Here is a 26,991-nt window from a genome sequence, read left to right as displayed (position 1 = left end):
TATGTGCATGTGTGTAAATGTATGCTTGTGTGTATGTGCATATGTGTGAATGTATGCTTGTGTGTGTGTGTATGTGCATGTGTGTAAATGTATGCTTGTGTGTGTGTGTGTATGTGCATGTGTGTAAATGTATGCTTGTGTGTGTGTGTGTATGTGCATGTGTGTAAATGTATGCTTGTGTGTGCATGTGTGTATGTGCATGTGTGTAAATGTATGCTTGTGTGTGTGTGTGTGCATGTGTGTGAATGTATGCTTGTGTGTGTGTGTGTGCATGTGTGTGAATGTATGCTTGTGTGTGTGTGCATGTGTGTGAATGTATGCTTGTGTGTGTGTGCATGTGTGTGAATGTATGCTTGTGTGTATGTGCATGTGTGTGAATGTATGCTTGTGTGTATGTGAGAGAAAATGTGAGAAATAATGTATATATATCATACAATAACTCCATAACCCCATACCAAATACACTGTATATATAATTTGAGGAAAATATGCTAATAAAATAGATTTTTACTATTTGCCAATAAAAAAAATGTTCCCGGATTTTATTTTAAAAATCTGGTCACCTTACCATATAGTGATCTTGCAAATGTATAACATTCTTGCAAAACTGCTGCTATATCGTGCTCTAGAATTGACCCGGCTCCTAAGCATATGTCCCTTCTTTTCAACAAAAGATACCAAGAGAACAAATACAAATCGATAAAAGAAGTAAATTAGAAAGTTGTTTAAAATTGCATGTTCTATCTGAATCATAAAAAGAAACAATTTGGGTTTCATATTGCATCAGTCATACACAGACCACCTATTAACACCTGTCAATCATAGTGTAGTGAGTAACATTACCAGCTCACAGAGAAAACTGAACAATGATTTTCAATTCGAGAATAGTAGAGTTCAGTAGTATTATTTATTTTAGTGATTAGAGTGATTTCCAATTCCATTGCACATCTGCAGTCCCAGATAACAACTTTTCTCCTACACAATAATAAATTATAAAAAATGAAGGATTAAAATAACGTTGCTTGGGCTCCATGTGTAATCTTCTTCCACGCCCTGGTCTTTATGTTTCCCAATATTCAGACCTGGAAAAATCTTTGGCTGTTATAAAGCATCCTCTAATCAGGATCCCAGTTTCTTGTTTCATTAAAAGAATAAAAATAAAACATTTTTCTCACTTCTTTTTTTATGTCCAGCATAAACCCAATTAACAAATCCTAATGTCCAAGCAAACAGCTCCAAAAGAAAACATCAGTTTCCTACTGATTTTGAGTATCCTGCTCTTCTGCTTCTCAACTCCCAGTACAGTGTGATCACTGCAGTCACGTGACTGCTGTGATGTCAGTACGTCCTTCAGAGGGATGGGAACTAGCTGCTACCGTGTTCAGGGCTCTGCCCGCCCGGGAGATGCTGCGGGATAAGATGCAGCACTGAGAACAGAGCAGGAATTGCTTGTGATTACAGGTACAGCGAAGAACATACTTGGGTGGACAGGGGGAAAGAGGGCATGTAGCTGGGAAACACTGAGGCTCGGTCTGCGGCCTAGACTAGTGAGACCGTGAAGCTGTACTCAGTGTGCTGTTTAAAGTGCTCTTCCTATAATAGTGTATGAGTGTCTTGTTACGTGTACAGCGCTGCTTCAGGAAATGTTACAACACAAGGCACAGCTGTAAATACAGAAATGGTGGCTGTACATGACATTAGGCACTACTGAGCTGTACGTACACCTGTGACACTAACCATTAATGGCTTTATATATTCAGCAACTAACCTGCACTATATATATATCCATAAGCGATTACAGTTTTGGCACCTATATAAAATGTTCTGTTAATTATTCAGCATATGCTTGCATGGTAATGAGCTTTGTATGTATGTATATGTGTGTGTATATATATATATATATATATATATTGTGATATCTGTCTAGGAAGTCATCACTAACTAGTGAGAATGATCCATGAAGGTGTCACTTTTAGCAACTGCAGTTTGGTAACAGTACTTTTATGTTTTAACGCATACTTAAATTCATACATAAAAGGGATATTAAACTGTAAATAATTGCTAAATATAGTGATGTATTTAAAACAAAGATTACCTTATGTAGATGCATTTTTGATAATTTAAATTAGTTGTCAAAGATGGCAGACATAAAACAGGCAATAAAATAGAGCACACAAAAAAAGCTGCGTGGAAACCCTGTTAGTTATTTTACAATCCTATATTCTACACAGCCTTGTTTGCACACTCTATTTTGTTGCCTGTTTTCTATTTGTTACTAATTGTCCTCAGAAGAAGAGAATATGGGGAAAACCTATGTTTTCAACATGGCAAAGCCTATTATATTATAGAAACTTAGCAGAATTGAGAGAGCCAACCATTTTTACAGTTGAATGACAGGAAAAGGGGCCAACATAAATAATGAAAATATATCGTAGACTTTTTTTTTTACAATACATAATTAAACATTTTATATTGCAAACTCATATGGTTTAATGTCCCTTTAAAGGGATATGAAGTAAAATATATATATTTTGTGATTCAGACAGAGCATAGAGTTTTTAAACGTTTCCAATTTACTTCTATTATTTGCTTTGTTCCCCTGAAATTCTGTTTTGAAAAGATACCTAGGTAGGCATCTGGAGCACTAAATGGCAGAAAATAGTGCTGTAATCTAGTGCTCTCTTCCAAATGGATAACATTCTTGGAAATCTGCTGCCATAAACCATATAGTGCTCCAGAAATGGGCCGTCTCCTAAGTATAAGTCACTGCTTTTCAACAAAAGATACAAACAGAACAAAGGAAATTAATAATAGCAGTAAATCACATGCTCTATCTGAATCATGAAATAAATATTTTGGTTTTCATATCCTTTAATAGTATAACTATGTATCAGTTCATGATAAATAGTTCCCTTCAAACATATTAAGCTGCCAACTTTTTTTTTTTGTAAATCATATATTTATATACATTGAATATTTGTAACTAACACTACCATATAAACTGATATTTGAGAAGTTGAGTGCTTTTGCTTTTTGAAAGCTAAAACTTTAGTTGGTGTCCATTTTTTAACCATTGCTTTTTTCACTGTCTCTGAGCAGTTATGGATTTAGCTAATTGAAACAATATATATACTGCAATTATATAATGTATAATTAAGTGTCAAATGAGAAATGCCTTAGCTGCATCTATGCTGTTGTTTTGGCTGACAATATGTGCCTGATGATTTAGTGATTTGATATATTCATTGTTATTGAACAGAGTCTAGACAAGAAGCATATTCAGGATTTCCTTTACATTTTTTGTCCCTTATATATTCACACATACACACAGCATTATGTTTAGATACATTGATGGTTACAGAAGATACATTGTGACCCCACGTCACATTTGTACAAACATTTATATAGGGCAGATATAACAACAGTTTTATTTTTAATTACCAATTTGAATTATGCACTATTTTCTGCTGCACAAATAATTTATAATGAGTAGCATTTTTAGTTATTTAATTGTTTTGCTGTGATACTCACCTGTCTTTGTCTTATCACTTGCTAGCTCAATCTACTTTTTTAAACTTTAAATTAAAATTGCATTTAATAGTATAGACACCTATTTTGTTTCATTTTAAATTTTAAAATGATTACAAATCTTATTGCACATTGGCTATAACACATGGGCAAAGCTTATTCCCAGGAACATATCTGTGCCACTTCAGATGAGTTTATGACTGATGATTTGAGCATATATACATTTACCCTGCTCCTGATTGGCTCACTGTCTGTATAATTAAAGGGATATGAAACCTAATTTTTTATTTCATGATTCCGACAGAGAATACAATTTTAATCAACTTTTCAATTTACTTCTAAAATCTAAATTGCTTAATTCTCTTGGTATCCTTTGTTAAAGAAACAACAATGCACATGGGTGAGCCAATAACATAAAGCATATATGTGCAGCTACCAATCGGCAGCTCCCGAGCCTTCCTAGGTATGCTTTTTTAACAAAGGATACCAAGACGACAAAACAAATTAGGTAATAAAAGTAAATTGGAAAGTTGTTTAAAATTGCAGTCTCTAAATCATGAAAGAAATAATGTGGGTTTAATGTCCCTTTAACAAGATTATTATCATTTATTTGTATAGTGCCACAAAATTCCATAGGAAAATAGTGCGCTGGATGCTTGTGGGAAGTATCAAAGTAAGAAAAGGAATTTAGTTTACACATGATGCAGCAAATATCTTTGTTTTTATACTGAAATCACTGTCTGTCTTTTTTGTTAGTTGGGAAAAAAACAAAATGTCAATTAAAGGATTACTTAGTGTTATAATTTTTAAGCTAAACAACTAACATATTAAAGTTAATAAACATTAATTAAAACCTACTGACCTATATTTTCTCCAAAACGAAGTTTCATAACGTTCTAAAAATTATATCTTTTATTCGCCGATGATGTCACGTTATCCTGCCCACTATTTTCAGCACTGCATGTTCAAAATACTTAAACCAATAACTTTGTGTTTAAAGCGCCATTTTGAAATCTAGGTATTGTAAACGGATTGGTACAGAGCAAAGGATACCCAAGGAGTGGGTTTGGAAAACAATTAAATTTGCAGACAAGATTTCTGCTATACGGTAGAGATATGTTAATGAAATGCTATTGATAAAAAAACGTATTTGGGGTAGTTAGTTAGTTAGTAACAGGCATAGAAAATATTTACTTACAGTGGCCCTTTAAATGGTATAAAATGCTGTAGGAAAATGCCTTTAAATTTAAGCAGTGCACTGTATATGATAGATTAAGAAATTAAATCGGTTTTACTCAGCACTATTAGTGATTAGCTGAGGTCAGTGATTTTGAGTCATGGTGTCAAGTTTTTGGGTACTTTTGCAATCCTAAATTATTTTCTAAAAGTGCTTGATCCGTGAAAAATCTGTTGGTAGCTAACAGAAAAAGCTCTAACTACACTGAGTACAAAAGACTAAAACCACAAAGGGTTATGACATGCTGTAGCAGTGAAAGGCTAAAGTAAAATACATTTACAATCTTTTAAGTATTTTCTTTTTATTAAACTATTTTTTTTAAATTTCAACCTGTTTACATTGTCCCCAGATGGGGGTGACATCAATACTGGGCAATACTTGTTATTTGGGCCTTTATAGTGGACTTAATTTTCCTTCTCTGCTCACTTCTACTAATTTCATCTACACAATATGTTTAGAGTTACTATTTTATTCATGTAAGAAACAACCAAAGCAAAATAGCCTAAACTCTTCCTAATCCACTTTCCTATCAACTTTACCAACACCATTTTAATCCATAATGAATGCCTGTGCCAAGCTGACGCACATTGGCATTCTGCCAGTCCCTACACATGCTCCTTTTTTGCTCTCTAACATTAAAATCTACGAAGGTTTCTTTGAAATTGTATCTATGTTCATCATCATCATCATTCTTGTATCCAAATGTTCTTCTGACCAAGCCTTTTTATTTGTAAATGGCCTTCAACATTTTTATCTGTAATGACATTTTACATTTGTTTTTGGCACTCCCAACCTTATGCACAAATACTCCTAAATCCACCGCTTAATTCAAAATGAGAAACTGTCTTGGCTCTTTCCTATTTCTCTGACCCACAACCACCTGTTTTCCCAGGTTAACCTTCTTCATATTTTTTACCACTTCCAGCTATTCTTTCTCCTTTTGTGATAACCATACTACTGTTACCTCTTCTTGACTGTAAACTCTTGTTCAGTCTCCACTCTTTGTATCACTGCTGTCATATTTGCTCTTTTAACCTCATTAATATATATATAAGTATGGTTCCTGGGCAAATACACATCTGTATTTCCCTATGTGACTGTGCAGTGGTGTGTGCTAAATCACCTGGTATTTATGGCTGGTCTTAAAAAAAATGTCTTTGTCTATATCTGTCAAGTGGCTGATGGAGATTAGATAGCCCAATACACATCACTAACATTATTTCTTTCATGTAATTAGCAAGAGTCCATGAGCTAGTGACGTATGGGATATACATTCCTACCAGGAGGGGCAAAGTTTCCCAAACCTCAAAATGCCTATAAATACACCCCTCACCACACCCACAATTCAGTTTTTACAAACTTTGCCTCCGATGGAGGTGGTGAAGTAAGTTTGTGCTAGATTCTACGTTGATATGCGCTCCGCAGCAAGTTGGAGCCCGGTTTTCCTCTCAGCGTGCAGTGAATGTCAGAGGGATGTGAAGAGAGTATTGCCTATTTGAATGCAGTGATCTCCTTCTACGGGGTCTATTTCATAGGTTCTCTGTTATCGGTCGTAGAGATTCATCTCTTACCTCCCTTTTCAGATCGACGATATACTCTTATATATACCATTACCTCTGCTGATTCTCGTTTCAGTACTGGTTTGGCTATCTGCTATATGTAGATGAGTGTCCTGGGGTAAGTAAGTCTTATTTTCTGTGACACTCCAAGCTATGGTTGGGCACTTTGTTTATAAAGTTCTAAATATATGTATTCAAACATTTATTTGCCTTGACTCAGGATGTTCAACATTCCTTATTTTCAGACAGTCAGTTTCATATTTGGGATAATGCATTTTAATTTAACATTTTTCTTACCTTAAAATTTGACTTTTTCCCTGTGGGCTGTTAGGCTCGCGGGGGCTGAAAATGCTTCATTTTATTGCGTCATTCTTGGCGCGGACTTTTTTGGCGCAAAAATTCTATTTCCGTTTCCGGCGTCATACGTGTCGCCGGAAGTTGCGTCATTTTTTGACGTTATTTTGCGCCAAAAATGTCGGCGTTCCGGATGTGGCGTCATTTTTGGCGCCAAAAAGCATTTAGGCGCCAAATAATGTGGGCGTCTTATTTGGCGCGAAAAAATATGGGCGTCGCTTTTGTCTCCACATTATTTAAGTCTCATTTTTTATTGCTTCTGGTTGCTAGAAGCTTGTTCTTTGGCATTTTTTCCCATTCCTGAAACTGTCATTTAAGGAATTTGATCAATTTTGCTTTATATATATGTTGTTTTTTCTCTTACATATTGCAAGATGTCTCACGTTGCATCTGAGTCAGAAGATACTACAGGAAAATCGCTGTCAAGTGCTGAATCTACCAAAGCTAAGTGTATCTGCTGTAAACTTTTGGTAGCTATTCCTCCAGCTGTTGTTTGTATTGATTGTCATGACAAACTTGTTAAAGCAGATAATATTTCCTTTAGTAAAGTACCATTGCCTGTTGCAGCTCCTTCAACATCTAAGGTGCAGAATGTTCCTGATAATATAAGAGATTTTGTTTCTGAATCCATAAAGAAGGCTATGTCTGTTATTTCTCCTTCTAGTAAACGTAAAAAATCTTTTAAAACTTCTCTCCCTACAGATGAATTTTTAAATGAACATCATCATTCTGATTCTGATGATTCCTCTGGTTCAGAGGATTCTGTCTCAGAGGTTGATGCTGATAAATCTTCATATTTATTTAAAATGGAATTTATTCGTTCTTTACTTAAAGAAGTACTAATTGCTTTAGAAATAGAGGATTCTGGTCCTCTTGATACTAATTCTAAACGTTTAGATAAGGTATTTAAAGCTCCTGTGGTTATTCCAGAAGTTTTTCCTGTTCCTAATGCTATTTCTGCAGTAATTTCCAAAGAATGGGATAATTTGGGTAATTCATTTACTCCTTCTAAACGTTTTAAGCAATTATATCCTGTGCCGTCTGACAGATTAGAATTTTGGGACAAGATCCCTAAAGTTGATGGGGCTATTTCTACCCTTGCTAAACGTACTACTATTCCTACGTCAGATGGTACTTCGTTTAAGGATCCTCTAGATAGGAAAATTGAATCCTTTCTAAGAAAAGCTTATCTGTGTTCAGGTAATCTTCTTAGACCTGCTATATCTTTGGCTGATGTTGCTGCAGCTTCAACTTTTTGGTTGGAAACTTTAGCGCAACAAGTAACACATCGTGATTCTCATGATATTATTCTTCTTCTTCAGCATGCTAATAATTTTATCTGTGATGCCATTTTTGATATTATCAGAGTTGATGTCAGGTTTATGTCTCTAGCTATTTTAGCTAGAAGAGCTTTATGGCTTAAAACTTGGAATGCTGATATGGCTTCTAAATCAACTTTACTTTCCATTTCTTTCCAGGGTAACAATTATTTGGTTCTCAGTTGGATTCCATTATTTCAACTGTTACTGGTGGGAAAGGAACTTTTTTACCACAGGATAAAAAAATCTAAAGGTAAAAACAGGGCTAATAATCGTTTTCGTTCCTTTCGTTTCAACAAAGAACAAAAGCCTGATCCTTCATCCTCAGGAGCAGTTTCAGTTTGGAGACCATCTCCAGTCTGGAATAAATCCAAGCCAGCTAGAAAGGCAAAGCCTGCTTCTAAGTCCACATGAAGGTGCGGCCCTCATTCCAGCTCAGCTGGTAGGGGGCAGGTTACGTTTTTTCAAGGAAATTTGGATCAATTCTGTTCACAATCTTTGGATTCAGAGCATTGTTTCAGAAGGGTACAGAATTGGTTTCAAGTTGAGACCTCCTGCAAAGAGATTTTTTCTTTCCCGTGTCCCAGTAAAAGCTCAAGCATTTCTGAAATGTGTTTCAGATCTAGAGTTGACTGGAGTAATTATGCCAGTTCCAGTTCCGGAACAGGGGATGGGGTTTTATTCAAATCTCTTCATTGTACCAAAGAAAGAGAATTCTTTCAGACCAGTTCTGGATCTAAAAATATTGAATCATTATGTAAGGATACCAACATTCAAGATGGTAACTGTAAGGACTATCTTACCTTTTGTTCAGCAAGGGAATTATATGTCCACAATAGATTTACAGGATGCATATCTGCATATTCCGATTCATCCAGATCATTATCAGTTCCTGAGATTCTCGTTTCTGGCGACTTGTGTTGTTTCTTCAAGATCATGGTTGGAGGATCAATTTACCAAAAAGTTCTTTGATTCCTCAGACAAGGGTAACCTTTCTGGGTTTCCAGATGGATTCAGTGTCCATGACTCTGTCTTTAACAGACAAGAGACGTCTAAAGTTGATTGCAGCTTGTCGAAACCTTCAGTCACAATCATTCCCTTCGGTAGCCTTATGCATGGAAATTCTAGGTCTTATGACTGCTGCATCGGACGCGATCCCCTTTGCTCGTTTTCACATGCGACCTCTTCAGCTCTGTATGCTGAAGCAATGGTGCAAGGATTACACGAAGATATCTCAATTAATATCTTTAAAACCGATTGTTCGACACTCTCTAACATGGTGGACAGATCACCATCGTTTAATTCAGGGGGCTTCTTTTGTGCTCCCGACTTGGACTGTAATTTCAACAGATGCAAGTCTCACAGGTTGGGGAGCTGTGTGGGGATCTCTGACGGCACAAGGAGTCTGGGAATCTCAGGAGGTGAGATTACCGATCAATATTTTGGAACTCCGTGCAATTTTCAGAGCTCTTCAGTTTTGGCCTCTTCTGAAGAGAGAATCGTTCATTTGTTTTCAGACAGACAATGTCACAACTGTGGCATACATCAATCATCAAGGAGGGACTCACAGTCCTCTGGCTATGAAAGAAGTATCTCGAATTTTGGTTTGGGCGGAATCCAGCTCCTGTCTAATCTCTGCGGTTCATATCCCAGGTGTAGACAATTGGGAAGCGGATTATCTCAGTCGCCAAACGTTGCATCCGGGCGAATGGTCTCTTCACCCAGAGGTATTTCTTCAGATTGTTCAAATGTGGGAACTTCCAGAAATAGATCTGATGGCGTCCCATCTAAACAAGAAACTTCCCAGGTATCTGTCCAGATCCCGGGATCCTCAGGCGGAGGCAGTGGATGCATTATCACTTCCTTGGAAATATCATCCTGCCTATATCTTTCCGCCTCTAGTTCTTCTTCCAAGAGTAATCTCCAAGATTCTGAAGGAATGCTCGTTTGTTCTGCTGGTAGCTCCGGCATGGCCTCACAGGTTTTGGTATGCGGATCTTGTCCGGATGGCCTCTTGCCAACCGTGGACTCTTCCGTTAAGACCAGACCTTCTGTCACAAGGTCCTTTTTTCCATCAGGATCTGAAATCCTTAAATTTAAAGGTATGGAGATTGAACGCTTGATTCTTGGTCAAAGAGGTTTCTCTGACTCTGTGATTAATACTATGTTACAGGCTCGTAAATCTGTATCTCGAGAGATATATTATAGAGTCTGGAAGACTTATATTTCTTGGTGTCTTTCTCATCATTTTTCCTGGCGTTCTTTTAGAATACCGAGAATTTTACAGTTTCTTCAGGATGGTTTAGATAAGGGTTTGTCCGCAAGTTCTTTGAAAGGACAAATCTCTGCTCTTTCTGTTCTTTTTCACAGAAAGATTGCTATTCTTCCTGATATTCATTGTTTTGTACAAGCTTTGGTTCGTATAAAACCTGTCATTAAGTCAATTTCTCCTCCTTGGAGTTTGAATTTGGTTCTGGGAGCTCTTCAAGCTCCTCCGTTTGAACCTATGCATTCATTGGACATTAAATTGCTTTCTTGGAAAGTTTTGTTCCTTTTGGCCATCTCTTCTGCCAGAAGAGTTTCTGAATTATCTGCTCTTTCTTGTGAGTCTCCTTTTCTGATTTTTCATCAGGATAAGGCGGTGTTGCGAACTTCTTTTGAATTTTTACCTAAAGTTGTGAATTCCAACAACATTAGTAGAGAAATTGTGGTTCCTTCATTATGTCCTAATCCTAAGAATTCTAAGGAGAAATCGTTGCATTCTTTGGATGTTGTTAGAGCTTTGAAATATTATGTTGAAGCTACGAAATCTTTTCGTAAGACTTCTAGTCTATTTGTTATCTTTTCCGGTTCTAGAAAAGGCCAGAAAGCTTCTGCCATTTCTTTGGCATCTTGGTTGAAATCTTTAATTCATCTTGCCTATGTTGAGTCGGGTAAAACTCCGCCTCAGAGAATTACAGCTCATTCTACTAGGTCAGTTTCTACTTCCTGGGCGTTTAGGAATGAAGCTTCGGTTGACCAGATCTGCAAAGCAGCAACTTGGTCCTCTTTGCATACTTTTACTAAATTCTACCATTTTGATGTATTTTCTTCTTCTGAAGCAGTTTTTGGTAGAAAAGTACTTCAGGCAGCGGTTTCAGTTTGAATCTTCTGCTTATGTTTTTCGTTAAACTTTATTTTGGGTGTGGATTATTTTCAGCAGGAATTGGCTGTCTTTATTTTATCCCTCCCTCTCTAGTGACTCTTGTGTGGAAAGATCCACATCTTGGGTAGTCATTATCCCATACGTCACTAGCTCATGGACTCTTGCTAATTACATGAAAGAAAACATAATTTATGTAAGAACTTACCTGATAAATTCATTTCTTTCATATTAGCAAGAGTCCATGAGGCCCGCCCTTTTTTGTGGTGGTTATGATTTTGTATAAAGCACAATTATTCCAATTCCTTATTTTATATGCTTTCGCACTTTTTTATCACCCCACTTCTTGGCTATTCGTTAAACTGAATTGTGGGTGTGGTGAGGGGTGTATTTATAGGCATTTTGAGGTTTGGGAAACTTTGCCCCTCCTGGTAGGAATGTATATCCCATACGTCACTAGCTCATGGACTCTTGCTAATATGAAAGAAATGAATTTATCAGGTAAGTTCTTACATAAATTATGTTTTTAGACAAGCTAGGACATCTCAGGATAAGTTTTAATGGTTTTATGTTACTGGACTACTAAATGAGGCACATAAGTCATGTCTGATCTCAAAATAATTCACTTGGTTCCACAATGTGACTGGGCATACTTATATTGCTACTAAATGTACCTGTACACAATTACACAATGACTTACAATTTTAGCCGTGTCTGGTGAACTAGTTTATTGCCTGCTATAAAGAGGGCATTACACCCGCTCACTTCTATCAAAGAAGGTCCATGCTAGTAACTGAAGATGAACCCAAAGTGTATATAATGCATACTGTGACACACAATTGTGTGAATTTGTGTTACTTTTTTTTTACCCATCTCCCTTGGGGTGTAAATAAGTATTAGTGTTGTTGAGTATAGGACTTCTGTTTTATCCTTTTATTTTTACACTGTTTTCCAGTGTTTAAATCTGTTCAGATTTTAGAGAGGGAAAATGTAATAAATTATTATTTACTATGAACAACAATAGTCGCAGCACTTAAAGACATGAAACTCAAAAAAATCCTCTCATGATTCAGAAAAAACATACAATTTTTAAACAACTTTCCTGATTACTTTTATTGTTTTATTTGCCTCATTCTCTTGGTATCCTTTGTTGAAGAAGCAATAATGCACTACTGGGAGTTATCTGAACGCATTGAGTGAGCCAGTAACATGAGGCATATATATTCAGCTTCCATTCAGCATCTACTGGGTCTACCTAGGTACCCTTTTCAATAAAGGATACCAAGAGAACAAAACAAATTAGATAATTTAAGTAAGTTGGAAAGTTATTTACAATCAAATACTCTATGTGAATCATGCAAGAAAAAAAGTCAAGTCCCTTTTTAAATAAAGAGAATTTTAACAATGTTGCTGAAGAGACTGGCATTACAGTATTGTGTTTTTGTATTGATTTCTTTCAAGTTGGTTTTTTTGGGACTTTACTCTGTTAGTTTTGAGTTCCTGTTTGAATGTCTGGTTGGTGGCAGCGGATTAGGGCATATTTTATGTTGGTGACACAGATTAGAGAGTGGTCAAGTTAACCCTTGTACTCTCTGAAATAAATCACGGTTGTGTATGCCTGTGATGTATAAAATAAGTAAATTGGATAAGCAAACCAAATGTAATTGACTATTTCAAACTGTTAGAATGTCCCTAATAATGTTTATATGCACTTAACGTCAACTACTGCCGATACTTTGAAATCCAGACCCTACATAGACATCACATAATTAGGCGGCATATTATAACTCTGGGATGTTTGATGTATGCAAATAAGATACTTAATTTTGCTGAATGTGGAGATTATGTCTTATAAATACATTAATACAAATTGCTTCATTTATAAATTAAATGGTAGTAATGCTTCCCTGAAGATTTCTTTTTTTTGTAACGTTTAATATCTAATGTTTTGCAAACAGTACAGATCAGTTTAAATTGCATTGCATTTTTTTCTCTTTCAATTTTCTGTTTATTTTTTGAAATTTTATCCAATTCCTTTAACACCTTCAGTGCTAAAGTTATTTTAATAGGGCACCAACGTCAACATTTTAACTTTCATGGTATAAACAGATCATGCAGGTTTCAAAGACTTCCCAATTTACTTCCATTAGCAAATTGTTCTGTCTTTTTATATGCACACTTTCTGAGGCACAAGCTACTACTGAGCATGTGCAAGAGTTCATTGTGTATACTTATGAGCCTGATTGGCTTATGACCGTCACATGAAACAAGGAGTCGGCAGAGAAAATCTACTGCTCAATTAAAATTCAGAGTTACTTCTATTGTCTTTTTATTATATACTTGTTTATGTTGCAATTCTCCTCTATTTAATGGTCCTTTAAGTCTTTGCAGTCTGAACATGCTAGGGGAGCTGATTACTGGCATGGGAAATACAATTGCCATTGGACTCCAAAGAGAAGAGATGTAGTGGCCTTGCTATATTGCTCTGTATATTAGCTGTCTCCTGACAATGCACTTAGTCGATGTGACCTGCAGCAGTGGAGTAAGTGCATATAGAGTACAGCTCTGGTGCATGCACACTGCTTAGGGGTTGATTTATCAAAGGCTAGGTGAATTCCATATGTGCTTCACCTGTAACTGCGCCCCAGCTCGCCTCCGGAGAAGCGCACATTTGCGCCTGAATTTATAAAAAAAAATAGACATAACTTTGCGCAGGCGAGTTGGGGCATAATAATGATAAATTTTGCCTGTCGGAAAAAGCATTTACTCCCTATTTATCACAGTACATCCCTATAAATATTTACGCCACCATGTCTTGATTATTAAAAAAGCATTTTTTAGGTATCTATTTTGCGCATATTTATATTATATAATGTTTCTGTGATGTTTTTGCCATATGTTGGTAATTTAAGATTGCAAAAAAAATATATATATAGTACTGCATCACAAGATGTAAAAGCGTGTATGATAATGGTGTTCGCCTCAGTCTGTATGGCGAAATATAGAACACACAATTTAAGGAGAAATTTTGGTTCCCTATCGGCGCAAAGCAATGATAAATAAGAAACTGGGCATATTTGTAGGTCAGGCTGTGAAATTACGCCTATTACTCATGTATATTAGTGCACTCAGAGCGTGCCTGTGCGCCTAGGTGATAGCAAGTGGACTGCGAAAATTTATTTCAGATTTGCGCAATTATAGGCGCAGATTGCCTTCATAAATATGGACATTGATGCGTATGCGTTATTTTGCCCGTAATTACAGGCGACTTGCTTTAATAAATCTACCCCTTAGTAGATGCTATTGGGACTGGGAACACAGGGGCTGATTGCTGCTGGTGCTTTGCAGGCACAGGGACATGCTGATGTCCAGTGACAAGAAGGGCCTGAGTTATGTGCGATCTTGATGGATAGATTGATAAGGAGAAGGAGGAGATGGAAGAGAGCAGAGGTTTGAAAGCTTTTAGGAGGCAGATAGTGGTATTTGTACATAGCTATATGGCGAATGGCCCAAAAAGTTAGGTAAAATTCTAGGAACCAATGGTAAGTGCCAAGCAGTTAACGCATCAAATTAGTTTAGAAATAAACCCATTTTTGTGAATGGGTTCCTGTTTCAGGTGGCATCTAGAAAATCTATGTAAGGTTAAAAAATCAGTTACATGTTCCTTAAAACATGTTTAGTTTTAACTTCTGTAAAATCTGTTTCCCTTTTAATATGTTCCAAATGGCTTTTTATGCTTTGAAGGGCCCGCATTATAATCAGGGATGAGAGTTTGAGCAGGTACAATGTATATCATGTATTTAGTTTATGAAGAAGTGTTTATAGTATTAGTGGGTGTAATATTTAGCTATTAGTCTTATATAGGACACACTAAATGTTGGGACAGGAGAGGGTTAAAAATGATGCTTGACTGAAGAGCTCCACAATTTCCCAGGGCCCTGCAAATGCTAAGTGCGGCCCTGACACAAAGCCTAATAGTTAGACATTGAAGTGCTAAGCATGGCTGGGGGTTTAATTAGCAAAAGCAGCTATTTCTTATACAAAAGATCTCTCCCCACACCACGCTGGGAGGTTAATTTATGCTGCTGACTCCTGTTTATGTATTTTATTTATGAGAATACAGTAGCATTACTTTTTTTCAGTATAGGTGGAAATTTCAACAGGTAAAAACAGCTATTTCAAATATCAAAATAAAGGTAAATGGACATGTGGGAACACGTTAATGGGAAGAAAAGATTAAAGTACAATGTTCCTTTCAGTGGATTATCTTCCTGCTATTTAAAAATGGGGCTTGAGTAGCATTTATTGATGGAAAATTTATTTTCATTTCTGGACTCTTCAACTGGTTTTTATTGTCTTGCAAAATCGCTTTTCCTACCCAGGTGGTTTTCCAGTTCCTCCACTACATATCCTTTCAGACAAACTAGGATATCTCAGGATAAGTTGTAATTAATTTTACTGGGTAACCAAATATGACAGACATGTCATGTCTGGTATCATAATAATTGACATGGTTCCATGATGGGTGATTGATCATGACTATTGTTACTGAATGTACCCAGATACAATTATAAAGTGTCCTTTAATTTATGTCATGCCACATAGGAGGTGATGGGCAATTGTGTAAATTTCTTCCCCAATTTCCCTTGTGACTCTATGCTGAGAAAAGGTTATTTTATCATGTTTAATTGTAATCTGTTTGCAATATGTAATTCTGTTTGATTTTAAAATCGTATCTGTCTATCCGATATAATACTAGTGGTGGCAGCTGAGATAGTGTGGTGGCTTTGTACAGATGTGGTCAAAGGTATTGGTACCCTTCCACTTTTTTAGGAGAACGCACAATTTTCTCTAAACTAAGTAGACATTAATAAAAGTGTTTGCTATCCACGATTCTTTATTTCAAATGTAATTGAAAATAAACTTTACTTTTGACTTCACATATTACTTTAAACAGTACAACAAATGAGTGGCACGGACAAAACTATTGGTACTCAACATATTTTGTAGCAAAGCCTTTGGACTGCAATCAAACTCTTTCTGTAGCTGAATAAGATTTCAACACTTTTTGACTGGGATTTTTTCCCCACTCTTCTTGAGCAAAGTGCTCCAGCTCCCAACTGCAAATTTAAGCTCTTTCCACAGATGTTCGATGGGATTCAGATCTAGACTTGTAAAGGGCCACTTTGGAATGGTCCAATGTTTCCTTCTCATCCATTCTTGGGTGCTTTTTGAGGTATGTTTTCGGGTCATTATCCTGCTGGAGGCCCATTACTTGAGATACAGCTTTCTGACACTTTTCGCTTCAGGATGTCTTGATAGTCTTCTGATTTCATTATGCCCTGCACAGATTCTAGGAACTCTGTGACAGAGGCAGCAAAGCAGCCCCAAAACATCACTGAGCCTTCTCCATGTTTTATGGTAGGGATGGTGTTCTGTACTTGGTTCTTTCTCCATGATTCTAACAATCTTTTTCACCATTCTTGGTTCAATTTTCCTCTTGCGGCCATGTCCAGGGATGTATGCCTTAAACGTCTTATAATATTGGCAACAGTGCTCATAGGAATGTCAAGTTCTTTAGAGATGGTCTTGTATCTTTTACGTTGAACATGCTTGGCTATTACCTTCTTTCTAACCTCCTCAGACAACTCTCTGGTTTTCCATCTCTTTTCATGTTCAGTGTGATACATGCAACAGCAGGGTGAGTACCTTTTGTCCATTTAAACTGTCTGAATGAGTGATAATATGATTGACGACACCTGTGATAGTAATAAAAGGAAAATAGTCTGCTTGAAGTATCGCTACAAAACAATTCTTTATTGTAAAGGGTATCAATAGTATTGTCCAGGTAATTTTAGAAAGTCTTTTATAGAATAAGCAAGAATTTGCGTCATACATTGTGCACAATGTATGGATGACAATAGATATTTTAATTTCATCGCTTTTCAGGAAGAACAGTACATTATCTAATTAAAATGCAAGGGTAAAAATACTTTCGGCCACATCTGTAAGTTTTTTTTTTTTTGGTCTAGCACAGACTAGAGCGCTCTTTTAACCCTTGCACCTACTCAACTGTCTCACCTGGATTGGCTTAGCTGTGACAAACGCGCAGCTGCTGAAGGGTTAGTTAGTGCCGGCTGTGACACCCTCTACCTCTTTTTTTCAAGTAGGTACTTTCAAAGGCATCAAGGCCCATATCCTTGGTGTAGCTGGTGTCTAAGTTAATCAAGTCTTAAAATCGAGAAAAGCCAGATTATCCCAAATCAGAAGCCAAAAAATAAGCAGCCAGTGGCAAATAGAATTCCATCTAAAAATGAATTGTTGTTGGTGACTGCAGTTTTTTATAGTCAAACTCTGTTCATGGCCTTTCATTTTGCAATTAACATTTTTGTATCATCAAAACACGTATTGGGACCATGTACACTGACAAGTAGCAGATAATAGTTAATTATATTTAAAGATGATTCAGAAACGCCCTTTTAAAAGGTCTTTGGCTCTTAACCCATTCCCACTGGGAGGCTTTTTTCTTCTAATGTATCTTTTTACATAGCTATTCTGTAGCCAGTAGGTGGAGGTTTCAAAAGAAAAAGCAGCTATTTCACATGACACAATAAAGGTAAATTATCTATATGTAAATAATGTAATACACTCCAGCAGGTAAAATTGATCAGTACACTTCAATAATGCATCAACATTCAGAATAAAAATTCTGAACACATTAAAAGTGTAATTTTTTCACTATTTTAAAGGGACATAAAACCCAAAAATGTTCCCTCATGATTCAGACACAGCATCAGAGCCTCAATTCAATTTAGAATACCAAGGGAGCATAAGCAAATTTGATCAGAGGTAAATTGGTAACTTTTTAAAAAAAATTGTATGCTCTGTCTGAAGCACAAAAGAAAATATTTGGGTTTCATATCCCTTTAAACACATAGTAAGAATTGTAAGTTAAAGGGACACAAAAAAGATAATTTTCTTTAATAATATAGCTAGAGCGTACAAATACAAAAAAACTTTCCAATTTACTTTTGTACTCTTGGTATTCTTTGTTGAAAAGAAGGTAGGCAGACTCGGTGTCTGATCATGTTATACAATGCGCAAGCACTGCTGCCATCTAGTGCTTAAAATCATTCTTGCAAATTCACTGCCATATTCTGCTCCAATCAAACCATGCAACCTACCTGGGTATTCTGAGAAGTAAATTTGGTAATGTAAATAAATAGGAAACCACTTTTGTGTTTGTTTTTTTAAATGTGCCCTGTCTATATCATGAAATGGAAAAAAAAGGAAAAGTGTTTCATGTCCCTTTTTAAAGGGACACTAAACCCAAACATTTTCTTTCATGATTCAGGAAGATAATACAATATTAAATAACATTCCAATTTACTTCTATTATCTAATTGGCTTCATTCTTTAAATATTATTTTTTTTTAAAAATTGCAATGCACATGGGTGAGCCAATCACACAAGACATCTATGTGCATCTACCAATCAGCAGCTACTGAGCATACCTAGATATGCTTTTCAGCAAAGAATATCAAGAAAATGAAGCAAATTAGATAATAGAAGTAAATTAGAAAATTGTTTACAAATGCATGCTCTTTCTAAATCATGAAATAAAAAATGTGGGTTTCATGTCCCTTTAATTTAAAACTGAAATGCAAAATAGAGCATTTTTATTTCTACACAAGAATGCTCCTATAAACGATAATATATTAAAGAAAATGTGGACGCCCAAGCAATGTTGGTTTAGTGCAGTATGATTATGTACGGGAAAAAGGACCCTATAGAGGAAGTATAATATAATTATAGAGCCTTGTTTGCAGATAAAAAAAAAAAAAAAAAAATTGTTTTCAATGACTTTGCTCTTATTCACTACAATGTAGCATTTTATGCTGAACAAATATGCTTTTTTTTGGAGCATATTTACACCAACACAAGCTGGAGGCTGAAGAGTAATTTACAAATTCAGCATTACATCATTTATAATGCTGCATTGTCTGTTGTGGATTTTTAGAATTGTCATAAGAAAAACATCCTCAAAGAAACAGAAATGTTCGAGGATGGATCTTAATGTTTTGTTTTTTAAGACCAGCCTATGTAAATACATAAACATGTCCTTAAAGGGGCAGTAAACCTTGCAAATATTGTTATATAATTCTGCACATAGTGCAGAATTATATAACATTAGCTTAGCCCCAGCTTTGTAAAGCAAAGGGTTAGATAGATATTTTACAATGAAAACAGAACGCCGCTCTTGGCTCTACTGAGCAGGTCTGTTTTCTTCTCCTAAGCGCATTGCGGCATGCTGTCTAATCACAGCCGGCCCGATCACGCTATTAAACTTAATGTAAAATATCTATCTAACCCTTTGCTTTAGAAAGCAGCATTATATAAGCTTATTTGCTAGGTTTACTGCCCCTTTAACATGAAACCCCAAATTTTTCTTTCATGATTCAGATAGGGCATGCAATTTTAAACAACTTTCTGATTTACTTCTCTTTTCAATTTTGCTTCATTCTATTGGTCAGTTCGCTACTTTAAAGGACATGAAAGTCAAAATTAAACTCTCATGAGAGTGTTCATTATAAAAAAGGAAAATGAAACCTGCAATCAGAATTTTAGAAGCATTGATCTTAAGACCGCTACAACTGGAAGTTAAGAAGCATTGGTCTTACGACTGCTACAACCAGAAGTTAACCGCTTGGCGACCGAGGATGGGTCAGGCACGTCCTCCAAAGGGTGTCAGTTTACGACCAAGGACATGCCTGACACGTCCTCGGGTAATTTGAGCGCTGGAAGGGATTGAGATCGCTTCCAGCCGCTCAAACAGTATTGCAGCCATGTATCGATGTTAAGGCATCCTGCAATACTGTTACTGACTGCCGAGCTCTGTTTTGATCGCTCCCACAGAGTGATCACTTCAGGTTTTTACTCCACGTGGAGCCCAGCAGTCAGGCAGAGCATCAGAAGCCATCTGGCAGGCTTCTGATGCTCTGTAAGTGTGCTAAGTGCCTCAGTGGGTCGAGGCGCTTAGTAAAATAACATATACAATAAAAAAAATATATATTTTTTTTCTTTCTAATGACACGGTGAGTCCACGGATCATCATCAATTACTCTTGGGAATATCACTCCTGGCCAGCAGGAGGAGGCAAAGAGCACCACAGCAAAGCTGTTATGTATCACTTCCCTACCCACAAACCCCAGTCATTCTCTTTGCCTCTAGTGCAAGGAGGAAGTGAAGTAATTAGGTGTCCTGATTATGATTCTTCTATCAAGATTTTTTTATTTTGAAGTCAGGGCAGGCTTGCTCTGACCTTCCATCACTAGCTGGGCTTAGTTGTACTCCACGTTAGTCTCTTCAGCAGGGCTGTGGTAGCTTTAAAGCAGTTAGGATCTTGTAAAGTGGGCTTTACTGCGTTTTCCTAACATGTTGCTGCCCTGGTATAGAAAGCCTGAGTAGGTCTACTTTGTCTTTCTTTTTACACAGGTCTCTGTGAGGAGCGGCATACTCTCATACTTTGTGAGTCGTCTGACTGCCGGACGGCTAGAATGCAGGTAAGTGCCTTGTTCTGCTGGGGCTAGAAGGCTGGCACTAAAGAGGTTAAGGACCCTCTGCTATTAGTGGGACAAATCCGGAGGAAGATTTAGGGCAGTATGCAGGCACATTAGTCATGAGACTTGGAGACTAGGGGTTAATCTCCTTCATATTAAGGAAGGGGTTAACCACCTTGGGGCTTAGATTTATTTGAGTACTATTTGGGTTTTAACCTGTACTTGGGCAGCTTCCTCTGGTAGTAACTGAGAAGAGAGCGTGTAGTGTGCCATTTCTAAAGGAACTGCATAGCTGGGAACACATATTGCCTTATGAGAAGCAAGTTTGCTGAGTTGGGGTATTTTTCCCGCTTTTTTAGAAAGCAGAGCGCTGCCTTTTATACTTTTTACTTATATCTGTACCCTGCATAAATTTGTATGTTTGGTACGGCAGGATGAAGAGCAATGTTTGCCCGCTCCTTCTCCATGCCGTTTTCGTGGTCCCGCATTCTTCTTCTCAGGTAGGAGAAGAGCCATTTTGGATTGTAATTTCGGTGACTCCGCCTCGTTCTTCGACCGAGAGCGGAGCTGTGCTTCTAGTCTGAACGGTCTTGAGATAGTGCTGTGAGGCAGAGTCAAGCGCCTTTTAATAGTTCCCCAAATTAGGCTCTCGTCTGTTATTTTTACAAACGGAGATTATATAGAGTTTCAGTTTTGGCTGTGTTGTGAAATTATTATGTTTTTTATTACATTCTGTGTAAATAAACAATGGAACAATAATTTCAGGGGAAAATAATTTGTCTGAACAAAGGGAGATTTTCTTTAAGGAAGAACTTTTTCTTTTCTGATACGGTGCACAATTGCAATTTTATACTTGTTACGTAGGTTCCTCATACTCTTGTTTTATGTTAAATTATTATTATTTTTTTTTATAACATAACATAAGGAATCTTTTTCATAATTCCAATAAAATTGTTTTCTAATAAATGGAACAGAGGTCAAATCTATATAAATTTAAAGTGACAGGGTCATTTTATATTTTAAATATTTTTAAATTTTATTTTAGCCTCATTTCTCCATGGATGATGCTATCTAGGCTAATGCCACAGCTTCTCCTCAAACGTCCCAAGTCCCTTTGTTATGGTGTCACATGCAGTGCCCTGCAGTTCCTCTCAATCTCCTAGAGGAGTTATTTTTTGCAGAATTGTCTGCCCAGGTGTCTTCTGGTATCTTCATCTGCTTTTCCTATCTTAAAGGGATATCGCTAGAGGAAATTTAATTAATCAGATAATAAGGTTTCTGCTCCGCTTGCCTTCCTTATAGTCTGCTAAGGAGGTTAGTCGGTAGCATTTGAGGTTTAAATCTCCAATTCAGACAGTATAATTGCTTCATATGATGCTGGAGTAGACTACTTCAGATGTATGCTTGCACACCTCGGGTACTGTTAAAGGAGGTTTTAGCTGCCTGGACGACACCAATTTTGTCGTTGTCAACCCTTGGAAGTTTTGTAAACTATATCAGTATGATTTTTCTTCCTAGGCGGAATTGTTTCTAGAAGTGCTATGGAGAGTCCACAGAAATAGGAGGTACTGGGGATACCTTCCCACCTGTCTTCCATCCTTTAAAGGATTTTTCTCCATTTAAATGCAGCTTTTCTACTGGGGCCAGAGAGCCTCGACCCCTGTAGAGGGTAGCTAGCTCCTTTCGGATCCTTAGATAAGCTGCAGGTTAATTGTTCTTTTAGAGCAATGCTTTGTCATCTTAGACTGGCAGTGCTAGCCCTCTGATGGCTGTTGTGGCCTAGTGGTTAGCAAGCCTGGCTTGAAGACTCATGGTTTAGAGCTCAAACCCAGGTATGGGCCTTTCTGTCCTTCTCTCAATACTTAACAGCATATCTTTTAAAGCATTGTGGCTGATTTTGGTCAGCGGAGAAACCTACCTGTGGCTTAGTGGTTCAGCCTAGGTTTATAGCTCTGCAGTTGCAGCTTCAATATGTTAGGTTTTCTCCAATTCCACGCTTCTGGTTTTTCCTTTCAAGGATGAGACCTTGTTGGATTTGGTCTGGCAGAATGATCCTCTGACTTACGGGGGGAAAAAAGTTTTTTTTCTACCACATGTCAAGATAGAAAGACTAACGGAAAGTTTTTCTTTTCTTGATATCCAACTAATCTTTCCTCCCGTGGGCAGATTTCTCCTTCTAGAGTATCTGCAATCCAGGTTTGATGAGAAGCATTCCTTGAACTGGGTTCAAGATCTTCATCTCTGGGAGTGATTGTTCCTGTCTAGGAACGAGATCTAGGTAATTCTTCCAGTTCCCTCAGGTTCTGACCTTCAAAGTAGTATCCATTATCCTTTGGTTCAAGAAGGGCCTGTTCATATCGAACATAGACCTGAAGGATGTGTATTTTCTGTTCCCATGATTGGGACCTTATCAAGTTTCTGAGTTTCGTCATCCTAGAGAACTTGTAGGTCTCAGAATATTGCAAGGGGGATTCTGGATCATATATGATCAGGTGTCATCCTTCCTTCAAGCAAACTCTCTTTCAAGAGACCTTTTCCAGTCTTCTTTCCCAGGGTTGGGAAATGATTCCGGAGAAGAGTTCCTTTGCTCCATCTGTAAGGGTGATTTGTTTGGGGACCTTCATAGATTCTTTATCTAGAAGAAGATCTCTAACAGGGACCAGATAATCATGGAGTTTTTCCTTTTCTGCTCCCTACAGTCTTCTGTCCGGCCATCAGCAAGCTCTGCTGGTCCCGGTAGATAGCTTAGTCATTTTGTAACCAGATGGTTGGGAGGGAATTGGTCTGATGGTTGCCATGGACATCATTCCCTTTACTATTTACTCTAAAATGGAGATATTTCGGATCTTTCTCAGTGGATAGATCTAGATCAGTAGATAAGAGACTCCAGTACTGTTTTTTTTTCAGGAGTACCTGTCTTAGGGCGCGTGCTTCTGGAGACATTCCTGGGTAATGTGGCAACGGGCGCCTACCTTCTGGACTGGGAACCAGTCTGGTACTTGCTTGAGGCACGGGGATTATTAATCTCTGAAGTGTCTGCGTTCCTCTTTTACAGTTGAGGGCGAGTTACATTGCTCTGATGGCCTGGCCTCAGTCATCTTTAAATTGGCAATTTCACCTCTATGGCTTACATCATCTACCACGGTGGAACTCGGAGTTCCTTACCCTTGTAGGAGGTGATTTGATTTGTTCAGTGGGCGGCAGCTCACAATTGCTGTCTGTTTTCCTCTCTTTGGAGGTGAACAATTGGACTTCTGAACAGACAGATAATTCCCCCGGGGAGTACGGAGGTTTTTTCTAGGTAAAGCCTAAAATGGCAAGTGATCCGCAGACCGCATTGATAAATGTTCTGGCGTTTTTTTTCTTGGGAATCAGTCTTGCATACCTATTTCCTCTGTTTTTCTCTCCTTTCACAAGTCATTATTCGTATCAAACATGATGTAGAGTCAGTGATTCTAATTGCCCTGTGTGGTCTCGCAAGATCTGGTATGCAGACCTAGTGGAAGGGTCCCCTCTCCCTCCTTGGAGACTGCCTCTGGGGAAGGATCTTCTGAATCGGAGTCCCTTCCTTCTTTCTATTTTCGTTTCTCTAAAGCTGACTGCTTAGAGATTGATCAATTAGTTGGTCTAGGCGTGGTTTTTCTGACTTGGTCTTTAAGACCATGTTTTGGGCTTACATGCCAGATACTAGAAAGTTTTACCATAAGATATGGCGTAAATATCTTATTGTGTGAATCCAAGGGTTATCCTTGGAGTAGGGTCAGAATTCCTGGGAATTTGTCTTTTCCTCAGGAATGGCCTGGAGAAGGGGTTTTCGGTCAGTACCCTCAGGGGTCAGATCTCTGCTTTATCCGTTCTGCTGCACAAGCGTCTGGTGGACGTGCCGGATGTCCAATCCTTTTGTCAGGCCCAGGTCAAATCAGGCCTGTGTTTAAGAGTCTTCAAGCAGTGGTGCCTTCTGTTTAGGTTGCCTGTCTTGTCCCTCCCTTATCACCTGTGTCCTCTAGCTTGGGTATTGATTCCCAACAGTAATTGATGATGATCTGTGGACTCACCGTGTCATTAGAAAGAAAAATAAATTTATCCTTACCTGATAAAAAAATTTCTTTCTTGACACAGTGAGTCCATGGCCCGCCCTGTTTTTCAGAGTTTTTTTGGTATATAAACTTCAGGCACCTCTGCACCTTGTGTTATTTCCTTTTCTCCTTTCCTTCGGTCGAATGACTGGGGTTTGTGGGTAGGGAAGTTATACTTAACAGCTTTGCTGTGGTGCTCTTTGTCTCCTCCTGTTGGCCAGGAGTGATATTCCTAACAGTAATTGATGATGATCCGTGGACTCACCGTGTCAAGAAATAAATTTATCAGGTAAGCATAAATTTTTATTTTTTTAATAAAATTAGCCCAATATAGCCCCCCTCCCCATATGGCTTCAAAGATGGAGATGCCCAGTGCATCATGGGGCTTCTGGGGGTGTCCCTAGCCTGCCTCATCATAGGGGCAGGCTAGGGTCATCCAGTTTGAGCTTGCCACAATAAAAAAAAAAAATATAATAAAAAATCCCATTTGTCTAATCATGTCAATATTTGTAAATATTAACTCTGACCAGTGTGGATCTCCCTCCCTCTCCTCACTTGCGTTCTTATGGGAGAGAGATCTATGTTTAGAAGAGAGAGATTTATTTAATATATTTGTTAAAAATTCTGAAACCCAAAGATTATTTTCAGAGCCATTAATTTATGGAGGTGTTTCTGGGCGATGATGTATTGGGAAACATTGTCTCCCAAACTAACTAATGGGCTCCCATCGATGTGCCAGAATTTAAAAAATTCTGGGCATTGACTATGCTGATGGGCATCCTAAATAAACCCTCTACCCACTCATACTGGAGCAGTAACCCCATTTGCTGTATCCCATTTTCTCCCAGAGTATGTCAAGGAAGAGGTATGAAATGATTCTACATTTCATGCACTTCAGCAACAACAGCCTGTGCCCCCCTAGGGAGCATCCCCAATTTGACAGGCTGTATAAAATCCGCCCCCTGATTACCCACTTTACTGCCAGATTTGCAGAGGCTTATACACCTGGAAGGAATATATGTGTGGATGAATCCCTTCCGGGTGTACGAGGGAAAGGATATCCACCTTGACCATCCAGGCTGCCCAGAACATATGGAAACCACTGGCAAGATTGTCTGTGACCTGATTTTACCCCTAATGAACAAAGGGTAACACTTGTATGTAGACAATTTTTATACAAGTGTCGTTTTGTTCAAGCTACTGTATTGTTTTGATACAGTAGCTTGGGTACAATTAGAAAGAACCGCGCAGGTTTCCCAGGACAACTTGCATGCACCCGGCTATGAAGGGGGAGACCTCAGCTCTGCGCCAAGAGGAGCTGTTTGTAGTTAAGTACAGAGACAAGAAAGATGTATACCTTCTTACCACCATCCACACCGAGAGGACTGTGGAGATCTCTGTATGTGGCAGAGCTGGGAGCACAATGAAGCCAGTGTGCATCAAGGCTTATAACCGGAATATGGGTGGGGTTGATCTAGAAGATCAACTGCTGCAGCCCTACCTAATTATGCGGAAGACAACGGCCTGGTACAAAAAGGTTGCAATTTACTTAATGCAGATTGCAACCCACAACGCTTTTTTGTTGTTCAAAAAAGCAAATCCTGGAAAGAAACTGACTTTTTTACAGTTTCGGCTCCAGATCATTTGGAGGTTTTTGTACCAAGATTCACCTGCTCCCCGGGCGGTGATGGGAGAGAGCAGAGTTAGGACTACCCATTTTATTTTCAAAATTCCCCCCCCCCCTCCTACTGCGGCGAAACAGAATCCTCATAAAAAATGCCTTTTACTGTCCTGATTGGCTTGGAGATCCTGGACTCTGCATTGGGGACTGCTTCAAGCATTATCACACACTGGTACATTTAAAACAAACAAAAAAAAATTACATTTGCCATTGTGTTATTTTTTTTTGGGGGGGGGGAGTTGGTTACATTTACTGTTACTGAGTTTTTTTGTTGTTGTTTTATTTTTCTACTTTTACTGTGCCTGATTTTAAAATGTCACTGTTCTATTTTTTATAAGTTCTAAAGTTGGTGCTGTATTTTACCAAAACCCCTGTCAAACCTATGCATGGGGGGGGTATGGGTGTACTCGGGGGTCTTACAGAAAACAACCTGGAGTGCTTTTCTGCAATAACTTACAAGCGTCTCTCCTAAGTCATAGTCAAAAAGCAATGTGTGTGTAATAATGAAAATTGAAAAATTACCACCATACATTTTC

General features: G+C 37.9%; 1 protein-coding gene across 2 annotated transcripts in view; it reads left to right on the top strand.

Moving 5' to 3' along the window:
* The first annotated feature begins 1,336 nt into the window (after nt 1-1,336).
* The window catches only part of VPS54 (VPS54 subunit of GARP complex), a 352,784-nt gene continuing 327,129 nt past the window's right edge, over nt 1,337-26,991 (top strand). For both annotated transcript variants that reach the window (XM_053712074.1, XM_053712073.1), the window contains exon 1: nt 1,337-1,460. The gene's annotated coding sequence lies outside the window, so the exon portion shown is untranslated. The remainder of the gene's footprint in view (nt 1,461-26,991) is intronic.

Source organism: Bombina bombina, chromosome 4, assembly GCF_027579735.1.
Source record: "Bombina bombina isolate aBomBom1 chromosome 4, aBomBom1.pri, whole genome shotgun sequence".
NCBI classification, from domain to species: domain Eukaryota; kingdom Metazoa; phylum Chordata; class Amphibia; order Anura; family Bombinatoridae; genus Bombina; species Bombina bombina.
The sequence above is the reverse complement of the archived record's forward strand: the minus strand, read 5'-3'. Positions and strand labels throughout refer to the sequence as shown.